A 9,749-nucleotide genomic window follows, 5' to 3' on the forward strand; every position below is an offset into this window, starting at 1 on the left:
GTATTTTATCTGCTGTATTTTATTGAGTTGTTAAATATGTACAGTTGAAGTCAAAAGTTTACATACACCTTTGCCAAATACATTTACACTCAGTGTTTCACAATTCCTGACATTTAATCCTGGTAAAAATTTGCTGTCTTAGGTCACTTAGGATCACCACTTTATTTTCAGAATGTGAAATGTCAGAACAATTGTAGAGAGATTGATTTATTTCAGCTTTTATTTCTTTCATCACATTCCCAGTGGGTCAGAAGTTTACATACACTCAATTAGTCTTTGGTAGCATTGCTTTTAAATGGTTTAACTTGGGTCAAATGTTTCGGGGAGCCTACCACAAGCTTCCCACAATAAGTTGGGTGAATTTTGGCCCATTCCCTCTGACAGAGCTGGTGTAACTTGTCTTCAGCCACAGGAACACAGATGGGTACCTTACTGCAACAGACATGAAAAATGGAGGAAAATCACAGGTTATTAAAGCAGACGTGTTGTTGAATAAACCACAAAATCCCCAGCCTGCTAAGGATAAATCCGTACAGGCAATCAAATCGAATAGAATATTTGTCATTAGTAGGATGATTGAAAGTGTTGCCGAACTTCAAAACACTACCTAAAACAGTCCTCTCGCAGGCTCACTGGCCACAGTGTCAGTCTATCTGTGACTACTATAAATGTCCTGCAAGTCAACAACCGTGACTTCCTGGGTGTTTTCCTGGGTTCCCCTGAGTACCACACAGAGATATTGCCTTGGCAGTGTGTCTGAACTCCCACCCCACCTGTCACTGTGATCTCAGGAGGACAGGCAATGATGCAGGGTCTCCGAGGACAGAGGGAATGTCACTGAACTTTAAACACACACAGGGACACACACACGCCAACGCACGTATTTACATACACGCATTCACACAAACAAACACACTCAAAGACCCAAGCCACTGAGCACAGAGGTCGATTCAAGTTAGTTCTACATCATTTCATTGAAATGACGTGGAAACCATGTTGATTCAACCAGTGTGTGCACAGTGGGAACCCGTTCAGTGTTAATGATTTATAGAGGCTCAGCTATTCAGGGTATAACTTTCAGGCCAGTCTTCTATACTTCTGTTTTGGTTTGGCACAAACTTCTACTGTAAATGATATCCCCAGTCCGTGATGACTTGAGCACCCTTACCCTTCATATCGTCTCCCTTAGTCACTCTGGCCAGTGCCAGTCAGGCAGACTGAAGACCAGCTGTGTTATTCTGCAGTGCCATATGGTCACCTCAGGCCGTCTCCTTCACTGATGCCCCAAGTCTCATAGTGATGAATGAGTCATGATCTTTACCAGCTTGGCCTGGGGTATTTTCCTTCTATCAAACTCCAGGATATGTCAGTAGGGGAACAGCCATAGAATCACAATTGCCTTTGCCAGTCATGGGTGTAGCCAACTCTGACAGTGTTATGATAGCACTGCGGCAGTTAAAGATTGGTCATGTGACTAACTGGGAAAATGTTTCAAGGATCAGTCCGCTGAGAGTAACATTGACTTTGCCGCTTAAGCCTGTAGCTTGAACTGTGTCTTACCTCAACAACTGTGTATGTTCTACAGCGTTACCCTCTAACAGGGACACAATGCATAGACTCTATTTGAATTTATTTTGATTTAGTAGAGGAGTACATGGGGTACAGTTTAAAGAGGATGACGACATACACACACGCTTGTCATACACAAATACATGCACACACTCATGCACTTCGCTCACGTGCAGACACACAGGGTTAAGAGTCCTTGAGAAGATGGGCCAAACGAATCCCACAATGTGTAATGCGGCACGGTGAGTGGTTGCCATGGAAACCGTCGTCCTTGTAATTGAGCTGAGTGAGTTTCTGCATGTCCATGATCGGCCTACAAACTAACCATCCACCCACGCACACACTTTCTACGCAACAGTTTTTACATTTTTTTTAACAGGCTTCTCAATAGCCTGTTAGACGAAAGCGTCATGTAAGAAAATCAATATAGTGCATTGCATATAATAGCTGTACTGATGCTGGCTCTCGCCTCGTCACACGTGAGTCTCAGCGGACAAGATGTTCTCTGTTGCTGTAAACAATAAAGTGTCTATCCGGGCCTCTCCCCCATTGCTGGTAGGCCTATATGAGCTGATCGAGAGAGATGGATGGACGCACAGACAGAGACAAACAACACAACAAGCTTAGGGCCAGGGTCGCTCCCCTTTTCCTCACTCCCAAAGAGGATCAATAAACCTGAAATGACAGAGGTTCTCCATGTTTACTCTCATCGTACTTCAACCGTCATATCAGATTATTCCAAACAACAATTTTGATTAGAGTGTACAGATGCAGACATACTGATGCAGATACTGATGATAAACCATCCTTAATGCATGTACAGTATTGTGTACTATGCTCACCCTTACGCTGTTAGTATGGAGGCTGGAGTGAGTATGACGTGATGAAGAGGTCTTCCTCTCTGCACAGTAAATCAATGGAAACTAGAAGAGGCTAATCCTCATCTGTATTTGAACAAAGGGAGCTGTCCTTTGTAGTTAAGCCATTTAGCCAGGGGAAGAAAACAAGAGAAAGTGCTTTGGAAAGATATTCCCGGGGAAACAACTTCAAAGGATAAAAGCCACCGTCAGCGGGATGAAAGTGTGAGGGAGAGGGAGGATAAGGGAGAGGGCCAAGAACCATAGGAACAATGACGGAGAGAATGGGAGGGCGAGAGAGAGATCCACAGAAGAACAAAGGGCAAAGAATGGAGAACAAAAATGTACATCCGTCCATCTAGCTTGGCAGAACACTCCTGGGCTGTGACCAAAAGAGTTTCTGTGGAAAATGTTAACATCCAAAGTCCATTCATGAATGACATTTTTTGTTGTAATTATGCAATATCGTCTTAGCCTAGTACCAGATCCAAGGAAATGTCCCTCCCCCGGGATACTTCAATACATCCGGGAAAAGAAAGAAAACGGAGCACTGTTTCTGCATAGGTCCGAGTTTATTCACGGGAAAAACAAACCAAACAGGTATACGTTTTGGCGTAGGAAGCACTCATCAGACCCCTTGGGTAGGGAAAGATGGGAGGCAACAGCCGCGCAGGGGTTTGTCCCAATAGAAATGTTAATGATCAAGGACTACAGACTACAATGGACTACAAAGGCAAATCCAGCTGTGTGGTGCCCACAGCTCGTCTCTCAGACAAGCTTAACACATTCTACGCACAAGCTGGTTGAATCAAAGTTGTTTACACAATTTCAACCACCAAAATATATGTCATGACCTTGAATCAACGTGGAAAACTGATTGGATTTGAAAAAAGTAATCAACATAAGGACATTTAGTCTTTAAGGGAAATTCTTGATTTATTTTGTTGATTTCACATTGAATTCACATTAGTTGACAACTCAACCAAATGTACTGTAAATCAAAACTAGATGAACTAATGTCTCTGCTCAGTGGCTATGCTCGCTTCGAGGCAGACAATACTGAGCCATCCAGGAAGACTCATTGCTCCTGACGACCAGGTGCTTTCGTTCTCGGAGTCTGACTTGTGAAAAACTCTCAAGAGTGAATACTGGTGTTCTTTCCTGCCTCGCCTCCAGACCGTAGTCGGGACGGCTCAGGGGAGCCTTCACTTGCTAGCTCCAGGGGCAGAGCAATGTAGGGATGCTCTGGGGTAAATCCCACCTTTGTGGATCTTATCCGCTGCTAATAACGAGTTAGTCTGGAATTCCACTGAAATAGTTGACATTTATTAAACTTGTACACCATGTGAGGTAATCTGAATGACAAAATAAAAAAGTGAGCTAACGGAGCGAAAAGAGTGTGGCTCACAAATTGGCTACATTATCGTACTACAACAATTGCATCAAAATGAAAGTGAACTTACTATGTTACCCATAATGCACTTCGGTGTTTTAGAGCTATACCCCTACTTCAGCACTCTGAATGGTGATTAGATCTAACACCACTTCAACACTCAAAGGCGCGACACACAATGGTTTTCATTTCAGTTACATGGACCACTTTGGTCTCTTGAAAGTTTTTTTCCCTTCTTTTCAGCTATTAAGATCATCAAGGACAACAACCAAAAGAGCTACTGCCTGTTCACCCCGCTATCACCCAGAAGGTGAGGTCAGTACAGGTGCATCAAAGCTGGGACCGAGAGACTGAAAAACAGCTTCTAGCTCAAGGCCAACAGACTGTTAAATAGCCATCACTAGCACATTAGGGGCTGCTGAATATATACAGACTTGAAATCACAAATGGAACACTAGTCACTAATGTTTACAAATCTTGCATTACTCACATACTGTATTCTATACTATTCTACTGTATCTTAATCTATGCCGTTCTGACATTGCGTGTCCATATAAATCTAAGGAATGGGATTAAGAATATATAAATATTATTTATATATCCTTAATCCCGTTCATTGATACTTAGATTTGTGTGTATATGTTGTGAAATTGTTAGATATTACTGCACTGTCGGAGTTAGAAACAAGCATTTCACAACACCCGCTATAACATCTGCTAAACAAGTGTATGTAACCAATAAAATGTTACTTTATTTGATTTGATTTAAAGTCTTCTGAACTTGTCCTGTTCAGTGATAACTCCACTTGACGGCGCAAACAGTCTATGCAGTCCGTTAAGACAGTTAATGTTCCTTAATTTCACAAAAGCACATGGAGTGGTGGGTAGCAGAATACAAAGGCTGTTGGTTTAAGATGAGGATACCTAGAGAAAGGAAGGCAAGCCAGTGGTTCCAGTACCTAACAGTCCATTAAGGGGCTTGCACATGTATTTAAAATAAATATTGAATCTTTATTTAAACTAAGCAAGTCAGTTAAGTACAAATTCTTATTTACGATGACAGCCAACCCCGGATGACACTGGGCCAATTGTGCACTGCCCTAATTGTGCACTGCCCTATGGGACTTCCAATCACAGCCAGATGTGATACAGCCTGGATTCAAACCAGGGAGTGTAGTGATTCCTCTTAGATTGCTGCGCCACTCGGGAGCCCTGTTATTCCAGTGTGAATGCAGCATCCCAATTTCTCTCCTGAAAAGGATAAAAGATTGCAACTAACAAGAACTGTTCTATTTCAAGAATGTTACTTTGTTTACAAAAACACTAGTCTTTCTTCCAATACAAAATAGCAGAGTTCTCAAAACATAAATGGCCCATGACTCAATGCATAGAAAATAAAACTTTACCGTCCCATTTACTTCAGGGTGCTCACCAGTAATAACGCAGCAACGTCTCAGAACAGTTTCAAGGAACCACCCAATCACCTAATCTGTTAAGTGGTATTTTGTTCCTCTTGGACCTCCGACTGGGTGTCGGACACAAGGCAGGGTGAGTAACAGTCCATGCTTGGTCTTGTTGCATTATGCTACCCCCACTAGACTGAACTCCATCTGGTGTCGCAGACCCACTCACAAAAGAGGTATCAGAAGAAAGTTCTGCGTCCTTCTTACTTCCACGGTTTTGATCGTCAATTAACAGGTTGGGTAGATCCAGATCAGAGTCGTGGAGACCTGCATCCAGAACAAGTGACAAGACTTCTGCAGGGTGCCATGCTTTGGCGTGTGTGAACACCCAGCCGTTGTCTAGTCATGCAGGAGTTGTACGGCTTGAGTTTGTCACGATGAACAACCTTCACCTTTGTTCTCAGACTCTTTTGGATCCGGTTAACCAAGTTGTCCAGCTGTCCCAGTATGAAGTAAGGACACTCATAGGATGGTAGGAACTTCCTAACTTTGTCTCGCACCCACTTTATTGCTTTAATGAAGTACCATAATGGGTCACCAACATTATAGTGTATCTTCGTGACATTCGTCATATTGCTTTTTGGCACCCTCCACAGACTGACCCAGCGCTTCCCTTGCAATCTGGTGAGCAAGTTCCAATCTGTCTCGTAGCTGTGCAACATGCTATGGATGGGTCTTGGCGTGCTCATGATCGGGTGGCAAGCCAGCCACCAGGTCGAGGGGCTCTGTTACTTCTCTTCCAAGGAGCATCATGTTCGGAGTGAAACCTGTTGAGCTGTGCTTTGTTGCTCTATAGGCCATCACAGCGGATGGAATCAGGGGGTCCCAGTCCCAATGACAACATTCTGTGGTGGTGGCTAAGATCTTCTGTAGAATGGCATTAAATCCCATGCCACCAGTAGACGATGCTTCTCAACGAATCCTTCTATTGGGCTCAGCACCACGTCGCCTCTGACAGGTTCACGGAAGTTTGTGTTCCCGGGCACAATGTACTCACACCTGATTCGAGAACGGCTGTGCATGCTATTCTTACGACATGCACCTTCGGTCTGTTCTCCAGGTGAAGTTCACCAAACAGCACAAACCTCTGGCTGACGAAATCAAGGCGTGCCCGTGCCTGCTCCAGGAAATGATGACCGAGGATGGCTTCGGTGTTCTCCGCGACGTCTGCAACGATGAAGTTAACACTCCCTGAATGGGCAGGTGAACTTATCCAAAACGTTGACATTTACAGGAGCAATGGACTGCAGAGACTGCACAGTCGATAGCTGGAGTGGAGGTTTAATATCTGGGTGAGTGGTGTCGTAACAGCGGCAATTCAGCACATTTCTCTGTGCTCTGCTGTCCAAAAGAGCACATATCTCCATTTTGTACATAGTAGGTGGATACACATTTTGGGACCTGTGCCCTTGACACAGAACAGCAGGTGTTTTTTGTCTTTCGGTGGAATTGGGTGAGTCGGGGACTACACGCGGCTTAGCTGGCTTCATTGGTGATGGACAGCTCCGTTTCATGTGTCCAATGCCTTGGCAGTTGTGGCATCTGATTTCATTCCAATTTGTATTTTTGCTCTCACCAGTATTTGGTTTGTGTGGCTTGAAGCTGGACATGAGGTTTCTGACTCCTCTCTACAGCTGGTGTCGTCCAACTCTCGCCTTCATCTTCGCTGTGGTTGATGCATTCCCATAGGGCGGCTGCTCTGGCTGTCTGCCCTGTTGTTCGCATACCAGACTGTGTTAGTTGAGTAACACTGTTAGCTACTTGCTTGGCTGTTTCGTACCTGTGGGCGACATCGTAGGCTCATGCCAATGTGGATGCTTCTCCAGAAGCTTCTGCATAATGCCAGCTTCTCCCATGGTGTTAGTGAAAACCTCCACACTGATGGAGTCCTGTTCTCCCTCAGAGTATCTGCATACACAATGGACACTCATAAATCTAATATCTCAATATATGCAGTGATTCACCTGGTTGCGCACACTCTGCCTCAACGCAATGCCAATGGCAGCTGCCTTCTCCGATGCTGGCCCCTATACCGAGACCACTTCCTCCACTATGCGTGAGTAGTCCCAACGGGAAGACCTAGGGTTCTTGTGGACCACAGCCCCTGCGAGCGCCCACTAAACAGAATCTCATCTGGACTGACAATGTCCTTTCGTCCTCACTGTCAGATGAGATATCATAACATACACGCTGGGGCTGCCTGCCATGTGAACTGGATCTTGCTCGCCTGGGGCGAGACTATTAGTTTTCATAACAGCAGATGTAATTACCTTCAGTAGGCAGAGCATCACGCCGGACACATCCATGGTTGTCCTGCGACTGTGAGCAGGGGTTTTCCACAGGAGGCATGGCTGGAGTGGAGGGCAGAGCTGCTAGCATCCTGCGTGGGTAATGGGACTAAGCAACATCTACAGATGTACTCGCTGCATAGAGTCTGTGTTTGGCAGAGTTTAAAGGTTTAGTGCATTGAGTATACAGCATTTCAGTAGTTGGTTGAAACATTTCCAGAGATAACATTTCAGCTGCAGGCATAGTTTTGGTTGTGATTCGATTCCACTGTCACTCAACATTTCCATTTTTTCACGAGACTTGAATGGATAAGTTTCTCTCCTTGGCTGTTGAGACATCTTTGACTCACGGCACGAGTCAGCCATGTTAGCTGTGGCTGGCTGCAAACTAGCTACATTTGAACTTGGCATAAATGGATTGCAGTTACGGTTAGCATTTACAACATCAAATTCAAACATCCAGTTGAGATTTGTGATTTCATGTCTTCATTCACTGTAGTTAGCGACATGAATGCGTTTGAGTAGCACAGATTGTTTGTCGTAATAACAGATTTCCTGCGTGTAGCCGCCATTTCACAACTTTAGCTAGAATGTCAGCCACTACGACAATGATAATTAACTTATTTTTTAATTTTTTAAAAAGGATGATTTCTTTGATATTCTGGTAGAATGTGAATAACTCACCGATTCAGGCAGGAAAAAATCCCAGACGAGCTCCCAGTGTTACCTTTCCTTCCTTGCCTCCAGACCGTAGTCGGGACGGCTCAGGGGAGCATTCACTTGCTAGCTCCAGGGGCAGAGCAATGTAGGGATGCTCTGGGGTAAATCCCACCTTTGTGGATCTTATCCGCTGCTAATGACGAGTTAGTCTGGAATTCCACTGAAATAGTTGACATTTATTAAACTTGTACACCATGTGAGGTAATCTGAATGACAAAATAAAAAAGTGAGCTAATGGAGGAAAAAGAGCGTGGCTTACAGTTTGGCTACATCTCCCCACCACAACAATTGCATCAAAAACTAATGTTAACCTACTACGTTACCCATTATGTACTTTAGTGTATTAAAGCTATACCCCTACTTACCAACAGTGGGCCCGGATACCGTCGGGCAGACAATATCAGAGGATGAGGTCTGATACCAACAGGCTCAGAGACAGTTTCGATCTACAAGCCATCAGATTGCTAAACACTTGAACTGGACTGACCACCTGCTCTGATTCTCTGCACCTTAGCAAACATGCACTCACCCATACGCACACAACTGCTGTTACCACTCTTATGATTGCTACATGCTGCACAATTTAAAAACACTTGCCTCCTAATCCCCCCTTCCCCCAAACATGTGTAAATATTGGAATAATAAAATTGTGCCTTCCTGTATTGTACTTCTATATTTTTTAAATGTTTTTTATTCTACTGAGCCATTTACTTTATGTTCGTATTCTTATATTTTATTATGTATTATTGTTGTTGCATTGTCGAGAAGAAACCTGCAAGTAAGTGTTTAGTGTTTTAAGTATTTGATCCCATTCCACCTATTCCACTCCAGCCATTACCACAAGCCTGTCCTCTCCAATTAAGGTGCTACCAACATAGGACTAATAAAACTGTTGTACAATGGACGATGTTCTAAGCATTCATGCACAGATAAGAGGAAAACCCATAAAATGGTTAATATTTCTTAAAAATAACAAGTGTTGATGTCTCCCCACAGTTCTGGTTGAGGCTTGGGCATCTGGGGGCTGCAGATCTGTATAATCCCCTGCAGGGAGAGAGAAATGTATTTAATAATATTACAATAGTGTATTCATTTAATTGAATACATATTCCTGTTTGATATGCATTCATTTAAAGAAATTGTACATTGTCCTTTACAATATGCCAGCGTTTATTTTGTACCCAATGCATTCATCTTACATTAGGATTAATTAGTCTAGGCCTTCTAATCTAGTTGTATTGCATCATATCGTCTATAATTTAGTTATCAATGCGTAAGGCGTATATAAAACCAAGCTATCGTGAATAGCAGTGTCATTTAATAATATGCATGGATGTTATAGTTGTATGAATTTCTCAATGCAAACCTACTCATTGTAAATAAAACACAAGCAGTACTAATGTAATGCAATATTAGCTTCACAGTGAAACACCACTATTCTGGCTATTTATTATTTTTAA

The 9,749-nt window shown here is 43.4% G+C and overlaps 1 long non-coding RNA gene across 2 annotated transcripts; it reads right to left on the reverse strand.

Moving 5' to 3' along the window:
* Positions 1 to 325: 325 nt before the first annotated feature.
* LOC112250495 lies at positions 326 to 8,909 on the reverse strand. Of its 2 annotated transcripts, none has more exons than XR_002953530.1 (4): positions 8,655 to 8,909; positions 8,254 to 8,449; positions 7,552 to 7,715; positions 326 to 432 (listed from the first exon to the last, which is right to left on the reverse strand). It is a non-coding gene; the product is annotated as an uncharacterized LOC112250495 (long non-coding RNA). The 2 variants fall into 2 exon arrangements; XR_002953531.1 differs by lacking the exon at positions 326 to 432 and adding an exon at positions 4,923 to 5,069.
* Positions 8,910 to 9,749: the final 840 nt, after the last annotated feature.

This window comes from Oncorhynchus tshawytscha, linkage group LG05 (genome assembly GCF_018296145.1).
Source record: "Oncorhynchus tshawytscha isolate Ot180627B linkage group LG05, Otsh_v2.0, whole genome shotgun sequence".
Lineage (NCBI taxonomy): Eukaryota > Metazoa > Chordata > Actinopteri > Salmoniformes > Salmonidae > Oncorhynchus > Oncorhynchus tshawytscha.